Source organism: Oryctolagus cuniculus, chromosome 19 (assembly GCF_051225735.1).
Source record: "Oryctolagus cuniculus isolate XC-2025 breed Fujian yellow rabbit chromosome 19, ASM5122573v1, whole genome shotgun sequence".
In the NCBI taxonomy this organism is placed as follows: domain Eukaryota; kingdom Metazoa; phylum Chordata; class Mammalia; order Lagomorpha; family Leporidae; genus Oryctolagus; species Oryctolagus cuniculus.
In genome coordinates this window covers 32,825,940-32,838,951 of record NC_142885.1, presented here as the reverse complement: position 1 = coordinate 32,838,951, position 13,012 = coordinate 32,825,940, and positions in this window count along the sequence as shown.

Sequence of the window (13,012 nt, the reverse complement as noted above, 5' to 3'; positions counted from 1 at the left end):
TGATCACCTTGGAATAGTAGAGGAGGTGAGACTGAGATTACACCAACAGGCATGATCACCATCTCCCCTGCTGACATGCCCATCTTGGGTGTCATCCTGGATTCTCACCATACCTTGAGCTCTCACCAGAGTTCACTGGCCACACCTAGCAGATCCCTCTGGTATTCACTTAAAAACAGACGATCAACTTAGTCACAGAGACATAGTTCAAGTATAAAGTCCATCAGAGGAGAAAAACAACAAATATATTGATAAATCTGAAAATAATGCAGAAATACAAGAAGCAAGAATAAGGAAGACAATATGACTTTCCCAAAAGAACACAGCAACACTTCAAATAAAAATGTGAAGACAAAGAGATTGATGAAATGCCTGAAAAGGAATTCAGGAGAGTGATGATGTGGGAAACAAATTCATGAGTTAAAGAAATCCATACATGACAGGGAAACTTTTCCTGTAAGATTGAAGAGAAATGAAACAAATATTAGAAATGAAGAAGTCAATAAATCAAATAAACTACAATGGAAATTCTCTCTTTCTCTCTTTTTTTTTTTTTTTTTTGGACAGGCAGAGTTAGACAGTGAGAGAGACCAAGAGAAAGGTCTTCCTTCCATTGGTTCACTCCCCAAATGGCGACTATGGCCGGCGTGCTGCACCGATCCAAAGCCAGGAGCCAGGTGCTTCCCCCAGGTCTCCCATGCAGGTGCAGGGCCCAAGCACTTGGGCCACCCTCCACTGCTTTCCTGGACCACAGCAGAGAGCTGGACTGGAAGAGGAGCAACCGGGACTAAAACCCGGAGTGCCGGCGCCGCAGGCAGAGGATTAGCCTAGTGAGCCGTGGAGCCAGCCACAATGGAAATTCTTAACAACAGACTTGGTTAGCAGAATAATGAATACCTGTGCTAGGAGAAAAATCTTTGGAAATGGTAAGACCAAATAAAAAATTAGAAAAATTAAAAACAGCATTGGAGATTTATTGGATAATATGAAACAACCCAACAATTGAGTCTTTGTGAATATGTAGAAAGAGAGAATGGATTAGAAGGGCTATTCAGTGAAATAATAACAGAAAACTTTCCTAATTTGGAGAAAGAAAGGGAATCCAAGTATGGGATGTACATAGAACTCTTAAGAGACGTGATCAGAAAAGATCTTCACCATGACATATTGTAGTCAACTTTCTTTTTTAATTTATTTTTATTTTTTAACTTTATTTAATAAATATAAATATTAATATAATATTAATATAAAATTTAATAAATATAAACTTTATTTAATATAAATTTTGAAAGTACAATTTTGGATCATAACAGCTTTTCCCCTTATAATAAGATTCCTGTCGCTCCCCGTCTTCGTGGAGGAACGACACAGGACCCTGCGTTGTTCTTTCGTCTGCTCGGCCCTCCCCGGGTTTGCTGCTGGTTCTTCCCGGGTTGGCTACCGACCCTTCCACCGCCGTGGAAGGGCGGTTCCCCCTGCCACATTCCCCACTTCCGCGGGGGAGCGGCACACCGCCGGCCGGCTCTCTCGGGGGCTGCACAGGTGTTCCTCAGGTGGATGTTCCCCTTAGATGTTCCTGGTGCATGCCGTCTCTCTCCTCCTTTATAGTCCTCTTCCACCAATCCCAACTCTGCTACCCACACGCCGAGTACGCTGCTCTCCTCCAATCAGGAGCAGGTCCCACAGTTTATTGGTTGAACTGGAGGCAGCTGTGTAGAAGCTGTTTCTTTGTCTCCCAGCGCCATATTGTGGGAGAGCAGATGCATAGAATAAGTCTTAATTCCAGTAACTTAGTCTAGTCCGAGTTGCTCCCCACAATTCCCTCATCCATTATTGGTGGGGATGTAAACTAATACAGCCACTGTCAAAGACAGTATGTCTCACAAATATGAAAATAAGTCTACCATATGACCCAGCCATCCCACGCCTGAGAATTTACCAAACAAAATGAAAACAGCATATGCAAGAGTTATCGGTACTCCCATGTTTACTGTAGATAAATTCAAATATCTAAGACAGCAGATCAACCCAGATATATATCAATGGATGATGGGATAAAGAAACGGTGGTATATATTTAGTATGGGCTAGTACTCAGCTATAAAAAAGAATTAAATCCTGTCTTTTGCAGCAAAATGGATAAAACTGGACACCCTTATACTTCATGAAATAAGCCAGTCCTCCAAAGACAAATACCATATGTTTTCCCTGATTTGTGATCATTAATATAGTATCAAAAATTTACATTGACATTGTGAGGTTCAATGATTGTTTAGAGCCCTTATCTCTACTGTTGAAGAATTGTTTTTTATCTTACTACAATTTTTGAAGTCTTTATTTTCTGTAGGGTTAAAATAAACTGAAAGTTGATTAAAACAATGAATAAGAAAGGAAGGAGAATGGAGGGTGGGTGTGTGGGTGGGGGGGAGTATGGGGTAGCTATGCTCCTAAATCTGTATATATAAACCACATAAAATGTTTTCACATTAAAAATTTTAAAAAAATTTAGAAAAATAAAAAATAGAAAAAGAAAATTTTTATGCATGTTATACTAATGAATTTTGGTATTATTATCAGTTCTAGGTGACACAATTCTTGTGGAATGAGTTTATGACAATGCAGCATTATTACCAGGAAGAGAGCAATGTAAAAGTCCCTTCATGCATAGACAGAGATGCTGTGAAAAAACTTTATATAACATTGGGTTTTTTTTTTGAGCTTTATTTGAGAAAGGATATTCTTTTTGAAATTTTATTGAAGGTATACAAATGTCTTGCATTTCATATATTCAGATTTAGGAAGATAGTGATTTTCCCCACCCTACCCTCCTCCTATACATACTTCTACACTTCTTCCTCCTTTCTCTCCTATTTCCATTCTTAATTTTTAGAAAGATGTATTTTAAGTTTACTTTATAAGATTAATCCTAAGGTAAATAAAGAATTCAGCAAATAACCTTGATCATATCATTACATGTTTCCCCCACTTCACTAACAGTCATAGTTAGAGTGTACCCTTCACTTCCATTTTTATTGGCTGGTAATATTGGACATGATTTATGTCCATCTTACATTTTGCAAATTTTTATTCTCTTTGCCTATGTAACCATTCTAAGCACAATTCATGTCCTACCTGTGCCTTTTCCTCCACCCTTTCCTTCTTATCCTTTTAATAGATCGGACATGAATAGCACACGCTCTCTCTCCCTCTCCCTCTCTCCTTCTTAGATCAAATAAATAAATAATGTTTTCAATAGAAAGTATTTTAAATGGCACTAACTGTGACACTGGAAGCATTCCCTTTCCATTTCAGAGTGACAAGGTTTGAGTCCCAGCTCTGCTCCTGATTCCAGCTTCATGCTGGTAGTGTGCATCCTGTGAGGCAGCAGGTACTTGTGTCCCTGCCACCTACATGGGAATTCTGGATTGAGTTATTGGCTCCTCACTCAGCCCCTAGCTGTTTCAAGTATCTGGGGAGTGGACCACTGTTTGGGAGCTCTCCACTGTGTTCCTCTGCCTCACAAATGAATAAAATAAATATATAAATATATTTTTAAATGCATAGTTTTTTCTAGTTCTGATGCTTGAATATTTGATTAATTGAATCACTTTAATATTTTAGAAATCATTTGCTTAAAAAGTTTGACATGATCTATGTAACACAATACTCACACACTATAAGTGGAACTTACATGCATTTTGGTGTATGAATGGGTTCTATAATTATAATCCCACTCTGTTGCACACTATTAGAAGAGAAACTTGAGGAATGAAATTTGTGTTTCTGCACAGAGAATGACTTGTGACTTCGCAGCACTCAGGGCCAGGAAAGGTTCACATAGCTGGGCTTGGCCATGTGGGAAGTGTTTACAAATGGCACATGGAAGCACAGTACAGATCAAGCTCATTAGGCTAAGGGTAAGTATCCACCTCATTCTGACATCCTGAGCATGGTTGGTGTGTAGTTGCTAGTGATTGCCTAAAACTGACCCGCTATCAAAAATGAATTCCTAAATTAGGTTTTATTTTGTTTACTAAGTGTGGTTGAAGTGTGAAGGTCTAGAGACAGCCTTGACCAATTTAAGGTAAGGGTATATTTTCCTTAAAACAATCAAAACTCCATGCTGCTTGCCTCTCTGTGTGCAACAGGCTGCATGACCATGGAGTGTCACTCATCCCCAACCAACCTAAGGACCACCATTAATCTATACTCTCTGCCCAGAGATTAGCCATTTTTGGTTTTCTGGCTATCAAAACCATATAGTATGCATTATTTTGTGTTTAATTTCTTTCTGTAATCTTACTCATTTTGAGATCTCTTCTTGAAACATATCACCATTTAAGTAATTTTAATTATTAAAGAGTTTTCTATTATAAAGGAATATCACACTTTTTCCACTCATTGGTAGATACTTGGATTATTTTCACATATAGCTCTGTGGTAAGGGCTGTGGTGAGCCTTTATGTGGATCCACGTTTTCATGTATTTTGGGTATATAAGTGAGATTTTAATTACTGGATCATATGCTAATTCTCCTTTTAAATATTTATTTCTTTATTTGCAAGGCAGAAAATGAAAGAAACAGAGACATAGGCATACAGAGAAAGCTCACATTCCCTGGTTTATTCCCCAAATACCTAAAATAGTCATGACTGGGCCAGATTGAAGCCAGCATCTGGAAACTCAACCCAGGTCTCCCAACTGGGTGGCAGGAAACCAACTAATTGAACCATCATCTTCTTTCTCTCAGGAGTGCACTAGCAGGAAGCCAGGATTAAGAACTGAGACAGAACTATAAAGCAATATACTCCAATGTGGGGTGTAGGTATCTCAGATTAGCATCTTAGCTGCTGTACCAAATGCCAACCCCTACATATGATAATTCTGTTATGACATTTTGAAAAGCTGCCAGGTTGCTTTTAGAGTGGCTGCACTATTTTATTACTCTCTATCAGCAACATTCAATGATTCCATATTCTCCATTCCCTTGAATTGTTTTTCACTGTTGTTAGAAGCATTGTTCAGCTTGTGTAGTGTTATTTCTTAAATTTTTATTTACTGTTTTACTCCTTTATTTACTGTTCTCAAATTGCCAGTAATGTTGGGCCGGCACCACGGCTCAATAGGCTAATCCTCCACCTAGCGGCACTGGCACACCGGGTTCTAGTCCCAGTCGGGGCGCCGGATTCTGTCCCGGTTGCCCCTCTTCCAGGCCAGCTCTCTGCTATGGCCGGGGAGTGCAGTAGAGGATGGCCTAAGTGCTTGGGCCCTGCACCCGCATGGGAGACCAGGAGAAGCACCTGGCTCCTGCCATCGGATCGGCGTGGTGCGCTGCCTGCAGCACGCTGGCTGCGGTGGCCATTGGAGGGTGAACCAACGGCAAAAGGAAGACCTTTCTCTCTGTCTCTCTCTCTCACTGTCCACTCTGCCTGTAAAAAAAAATTACCAGTAATGTTGAAAATATTTCACACAATTAGTGAAAATTTTTGTATGTTAGTGCAACATGTCAATTCAAATCAGTACTAATTTCAAATTTGTCTTCTATGTGGTGGAGTTCATTATGAAATCAGCATCGCTTTTTAAAAATTTTTTTCCTGAGATATGCACTCATTCTGTTGCTACTTTGGATGCTATCATACGCCTTTTAAAAAGAGATTTATTTGGCCGGCGCCGCGGCTCACTAGGCTAATCCTCCGCCTAGCGGTGCCGGCACACCGGGTTCTAGTCCTGGTCGGGGCGCCGGATTCTGTTCCGGTTGCCCCTCTTCCAGGCCAGCTCTCTGCTGTGGCCAGGGAGTGCAGTGGAGGATGGCCCAGGTGCTTGGGCCCTGCACCCCATGGGAGACCAGGAAAAGCACCTGGCTCCTGGCTCCTGCCATCGGATCAGCGCGGTGCGCCGGCCGCAGCGCGCCGGCCGCGGCTGCCATTGGAGGGTGAACCAACGGCAAAGGAAGACCTTTCTCTCTGTCTCTCTCTCTCACTGTCCACTCTGTCTGTCAAAAAAAAATAATAAATAAATAAAAAGAGATTTACTTATTTGAAAGGTAGAGTGACAATATTAAGAAAAGGAAGAGGAGGAGAAGGAGCGGGAGGAGAGAGAATAAAAAAGAGAAACCTTCTAACTTCTGGTGTTCTCTCTAGTTACCTGCAACAGTTGGGGATGGGCCAGGCCAACGTCAGGAGGTGGAAGTCCATCTGTGTCTTCTATGTGGTTGACAGGAAGCAAACTACTTGGATCATCACCTCCTGCGTCTGAGGTATGTTAGCTGGAACCTGGATCAGAAGCATGGTAGCACTTAATACTACATACTTCAGCATGAGATGTAGGAATCCCAAGAAGCAGCTTAGTCCCCTGAAATATGCCTATCTCAGGATGGTATCACATTCTTAAGTACTGTTCCAGAATGTTCATTAGTAGCTTATAGAAATATTATTGACTGCTATATATTGATATCATTCACTGCAAGTTTACTGAACTTATTAATTCAAGTGGATTTTCAGTGAATTCTTTAGTAGTTCTTTTATAGGATTATGTATTTTACATGAAAATCAAGTTTTACTCTTTGGCTTGAAGTCATGAGTCCTTTTTCTCACTTTTATCACATGCTTTTTTTTTTTTTAAACCAAACACCTCCAGTGTGACATTTTAAAAAGTGCCCAATAAAATATTTTCATCTTGTGCTGAATCACCTAGGGAAATATTTAGTCTTTCACCATTTACATTAAATATGGAGTTTGCTGCAGGTTTCCCATAGGTGCTTATTTAAAAATATTTGTTTTTACATTTATGAGGCAGAGTGACACAGGGAGAGAAAGAGCGACAGAGAAAAAGACAGTTACACACAGAGCTATCTTCTAAATGCTGGTTTACATGGCAAATGCTTTTAACAGCCAGAGTATGGTAAGAACAGGTGTTAGGAGCTGAGAACTCAATCCAGATCTCAGGCATGGGTGTCAGGAACTGAACTGTTGGACCCATCACCACTGTTTCCCAGGGACTGTGTTAGGACAGAGGAGATAGGAGATAGAACCAGAACTTGAACCCAGGCACTGTGATATGGGATCTGGGATTCCTAAAAAGTATGTTAACCTCTGAGATAAATTACTGCCCCATACAGGTGCTCTTTATCAACTTGTGTAAGTTATCTTCAATCCTTTGTTTATGGTTTTAATCATAAATGGTGGTAGGCTTAGCCAGATGCTTAAGATGATCACATATTAATTTCCATTAACTTTATATTCATTGTTTTTCACATATTAAGCAAGTTATGTACAAGAGTAGTCCAAATGTTCATGGAAAATTCATTAAAAAAGTTCATTCTGTTGCAAAATGCTCTCAAATTCATGGCTAGATTTTTCTTATTATGTGCTTTCCATAAGCTTTTGAAGATCCCTCATATTTGCAATTTCATATTATTTTGTATGAAGATTTTAATGAATTAGCATCTTCTCTCATATACTCTCATATACTATAAATGAGTTAATATATTTTTCTTTAATCAAGTTTGATAATTTTTTGTCATTATTGACTTTTTCTTAATTTGTACTATTCCTTATTCCTAATTTCCATGAAAGTTGATGTAGTAAAGATAAAGTGAAAGGAGACATTGAGTAATCTATTAATACACTGTTTCTGTTTACTCAGATGTAGGAAGGAGAAAAGCACTGCACTATGTGCTTCCCCTGACTGACTTATGAGACAAATGCAAGATTGTACATATGTAAACTGATAAAATCTGCCCTTTGACTTTGTGTTTTATCAAGATGACAGACTGAGGTTACATTCTCTTTTGAGTCAAAATTTATATAATGCAACTTGAATCAGAAAAACACAAAAAATTATAAATGAAGAACAGTATGAACATATGATAATTTGGTGAATCAGAGTTCTTATTACTAATTTGTCTCATATTATATATCATTTGCATGCATAGCCAATATTGGCTTCTGGCTAAAGCCTGGCCCAGCCCAAGCTGTTGTAGGCACTTAAAGAATTAACCAGGAGATGGAATATACACTCTCTCTGTCTCTCTGCCTCTCTCCCTCTCTCTCTCTCTTTCTTTCTTTCTCTCTATCATTTTCTTGTCACTCTTCCATTCAGCTAAATAATAAATAAGTTTAGGAAATGTTAGTAACATTTTATAAATATATGGGGCTTCAATGAAAAGAAGATGAATAAGTACATTTAAAATTATAATAAGCACCATCAAAACTATCACAAATCAATTTTTGATATATAATAAGGATAAATATAATGAAAATTAAATAACTTTATTGGAAAAATCAGCAGGTTAGTAAGATATGAACATAGACAACATTTTAGCCAGTAAACAGAATGAATGCCATTTATAAATAGTAAGAAGATATTTTTAAAATTTCAACATTTTAGGATCCAATAATGTTAAGAAAATATTAATCTACAAATTCTATATTTTCTCAACTGTGAAGTGACAGAACTACCAATTAAAATGTTATCAGCAAGTCATGCAGAAAAATTCATGATTTATTTAAATCATCTTATTTAACCATTGTATCAAATGAAACATGCAAAGAAATTATTTTTGAGGAATCAGAAAAGTCATAGGTAGGAATTTGATGATTACATGAAAATAATGTATGCAGGTAACTAACTCAGCTAGTAACTTCTAAAAATTATATTTTTATGAAAAATATTAATTATAACTATATTCTCATATTAATCACTCTTATAAAAATTTGGATTTCCATAAATGTGTAGAAAACATAAAATTACCCATAAAACATTAAAAAATAAGCAAATCCAGAAATCATTATTAATGGATTTGTACATTATTCTTTCATGAAAGGTTCCATAATGAGAAACCTGGTATGTCTTTTAAGACTCTTTTATCTGCCACAAACAATTTATGTAAAATGTTATACTCCTGTGCATTTGGTATATGCATGCATATGATAAAATATATGCCACGTGTTCCTAAAACATTTCAAATATAATAACTACATGTACTCAAGAAGTTCCAAACATCCTTAAAATGTCCAAGAGAGTCAAAAGGAAAATTGAAGAATTTCCCAAGATCAAACATAAATCAACAGAGAGAGGAGAAATCAAACTGAGAGACAAGTGCTATCCTAGGGACACTGGCTGAACACTTAACTTTCCCTCTGGCCAACTGGATGAAGCAAGGCAATATGAAAACTGGAGATTTCCAAGGATCAAAATATACCAAATATGAAAACCAAATTGGAAGTAATGGAGCATACACAGAAATAAGCCACAAGAATGAAGGTTCACAGAAATTATATATCAGAATTATGTTTCAAATATTTAATTAATTAAACAGAAAATGAAAAAAAATTGAACTAGTATTGAGAATTAGAATAAGATGAGGGAACTGCAAATTTGATTAGCCATATTTATAAAAGAACCAAGTGAAATGTAAACATTTGAAAAAATATGTAATAAAGTAAGCAAAATAAAGTAAACACAGAATTTAGACATTCAGCTCAGGTGATGAGAGTGATTAACTGGAGGATCGAGCTGCCAAAATATATCACAGGGTGATATTGCAGTAGCAAATATAAATTTGGTTATATATAGGGTGAAACTAGAATGAGAATGAATAAAACACATTTATTTGTATCTTTAGATTTAGAAAATTGATACAATTATGAGATATAATAACCCAATAACATAATTTATAAATACCAAACACGGCAATCAGACATAAAGCATTGATTTAGCATTTCATTGCATTAAAATAGAGATAAATAAATAGAAACATTCAAACAGAAATAAGTGTTACACTGCATAACCAGGTAGAAATAAAATTAGAGAAGAGAAAAAAAGAAATACAACCTAAAAAAGTGACAGAACAATCTACACAGCCCTTGTATAATCCAAGAAAGATAGATACCAAAAATTATCATTGCAGACAGAAATGGATATCCAGTTTACATTTGAATACTTACCCATTTTTAATGAAAAAAGTAAAATAAAAATATTTTTCAAAGTAAGTCATGAAAGATTTGATTGCCATCAGATATGTCTAAAGCATATGTCTTCTTTAAGAAGAAAGAAAAGTTTTCCTATCTGATTTTCTGAAATCAGAATGAATAAACAAGAAACTTGTAAATGCATGGAAATCTTAAATCATGCTGGATGTTGAAGTAAAGAAATGTAAATTCTAGACAAAATATGAATCAAAGCATTTAGATATAAGAAAAGTATAATTCTACACAATTGAATTCATCAGATAGGAACCTGTTGTAGTAGAATAATTTATTTGTTCTCAGATACAGCTATTGCAAGACAGTCATTGTTAAAAGTATTTATTTTTACTTAATGTCAGAGAGAAGAGAGATGAAGGATAGATAGATGATAGATGGATAGATGATAAATATATAGGTAATCATAAGTTTGCTGCTTCATTGCTGATGTGCACAACCAGGGTTGGGCCAGGCCAAAACCAAGATCGTAGATCTCCAGATGTCACTCTGATGTTATGGGTGACAGGAACCCAAGTACTTGAGCAAGCATGTGCTGCCACTCAGAGTGTGCACTAACAATTAGCTGGATCAGAAACAGAGGCAGAATTTGAACCTTCACAGCACCAGCCTCTCCCCAATATCCTCCCCAGAGAAAAGGGTCATCCAGACCATCCTGTTGCTGGTGACTTTTTTTGTGGTCATGTACTGGGTGGACTTCATCATCTCATCCTCTTCCCTGATACTGTGGACATGTGACTCAGTTATCTTGGGTGTCCAGATTGTTGTGGTCCATGTCTAATCCACTGTTAGTCCAGAACAGCTTATCAGTTCTGTTAAGAGAATACTCATTGTTTAGTACAATATATCATGGAAAAGGTTTCAATTTTAACAAGTTTATGACAAAAATGATTGTCTTTTAGTGGGCATATTTTTCAGTAGTTAAGGTACCACTTGGGAATCCCACATCCCATATTGGAGTGCCCAGTTTCGAATTTTGCCTCTGTTTCTGATGCAGCTAATTGTTAGTGCACACTGTGATTGGCAACATGTGCTTGCTCATGTACTTGTATTCCTGTAACCCACATGGGAGTGACAGGATCTTAAGCCTGTTTTTTTTTTTTTTGACAGGCAGAGTGGACAGTGAGAGAGAGAGACAGAGAGAAAGGTCTTCCTTTGCCGTTGGTTCACCCTCCAATGGCCGCCGCGGCCGGCGCGCTGCGGCCGGCGCACCGCGCTGATCCGATGGCAGGAGCCAGGAGCCAGGTGCTTTTCCTGGTCTCCCATGGGGTGCAGGGCCCAAGCACCTGGGCCATCCTCCACTGCACTCCCTGGCCACAGCAGAGGGCTGGCCTGGAAGAGGGGCAACCGGGACAGAATCCGGCGCCCCGACCAGGACTAGAACCCGGTGTGCCGGCGCCGCTAGGCGGAGGATTAGCCTAGTGAGCCGCGGCGCCGGCCAAGGAGTGACAGGATCTTGCCTTTGGCCTGGCCTGATCCTGGCTGTGCACATCAGCAATGAACAATGAAATGTATGAATATTTACCTATTTATCATTTATCTATCTATCTATCTATCTATCATCTATGTTCTCTCTGACATTAAATAAAGAAAAAGCAAATACATAATTTTAAGAATGACTGTCTTAGTGTAGATGTTTCTGAGAACATATAAATTATTCTATTACATTAGGTTTCTATCTAATCAATTCCATTTTATTTCATTATATTTTCTTATATCTAAATGCTTTCAGACCTATTTTGTCCAGAATTTACATTTCTTTAATTCTATATCCAGCATGATTTAAGATTTCCCTATGTTTATAAGTTTCTTGTTTATTCATTCTGATTTCAGAAAATCAGACAGGAAAACTTTTCTTTCTTCTTAAATTGAATACCTTAGATATTTCTGATGGCAATCAAATCTTTCATGATCTACTTTGGAAAATATTTTATTTTACATTTTAAGTTAAAAATAGGTAAATATTCAAATATAACCTAGAAAATAATTTTTGTCAGCAATGATAATTTTTGTATCTCTCTTTTTTGGATTATTTAAGGGCTGTGTAGATCGTTTAGTTGTATTTCTTTTTCTCTATTCTCCAATTTTACCCTTACTTGGTTATGCAGTTCAACATTTATTTCTGTTTGAATACTTCTATTTATTTATATATTTTTAATACAATGAAATGCTGATATCAATAATTTATGTCTCTGTGTTAGTTATTTATGAATTGCTTTACTGGGCTAGCATATTTCATAATTGTATAATTTCTCTATATCTAAAGATACAGATAAATGTGTCTTATTCATTCTCATTCTAGTTGTCATATAATGAAATTTATATTTTCTACTGCATTGTCATTCTGTGATATAATTTGGCAGCTCAATCTTCCACAGTGGTCATATGACTCAGTTATCCTTGGTGTCCAATGTGTTGTAGTCATTGTCTATGCCACTGTCAGTCCATTGGTGCTTATTTGTTCTGATAAGAGGATACTCAATATTTTGCACAATATACCATGAAAAAGTTTTTGATTTTAAAAGACTGATGATAAAAATGTTTGTCTTGGACCTTTGTTGATGATAAAAATGTTCGTCTAGACCTTTGTTACTATGAACATGAATACTTTAGAAATACACATAACAAATCAAGTTTTCCCCCTCGACGCCCACATGCCAGCTTTGAAGAAGTTACAGAAAACGGAACTTCATCCATAATCCCAAAGAAGAATTTTGGGTATTACCTCTTGAGGGGGGAATGTTAAGTAGGAAAGTCAGTTATGAGCTTATATGTGTGTGACATAAAGGCCCAAAGAGAGGACATCTGTGTCCAGCATATGCTGCATCTCAGGGTCATCCTGATGGTGTTTCAGGGGCAGCCCGGTGTTCACATCCTGCCCTGCCCTGACCCCTTCTACCTGATATCTCCCAGGTGCAGCCCAGTATCTGCACTCAAACACCCTGCTCCCTTCCTCCTGTCTGATAACATTTGCATCCATGAATTCCTTTGTTTCAGACTCAGGAGAAAACTCAGGGAGAAGTTTCTTAA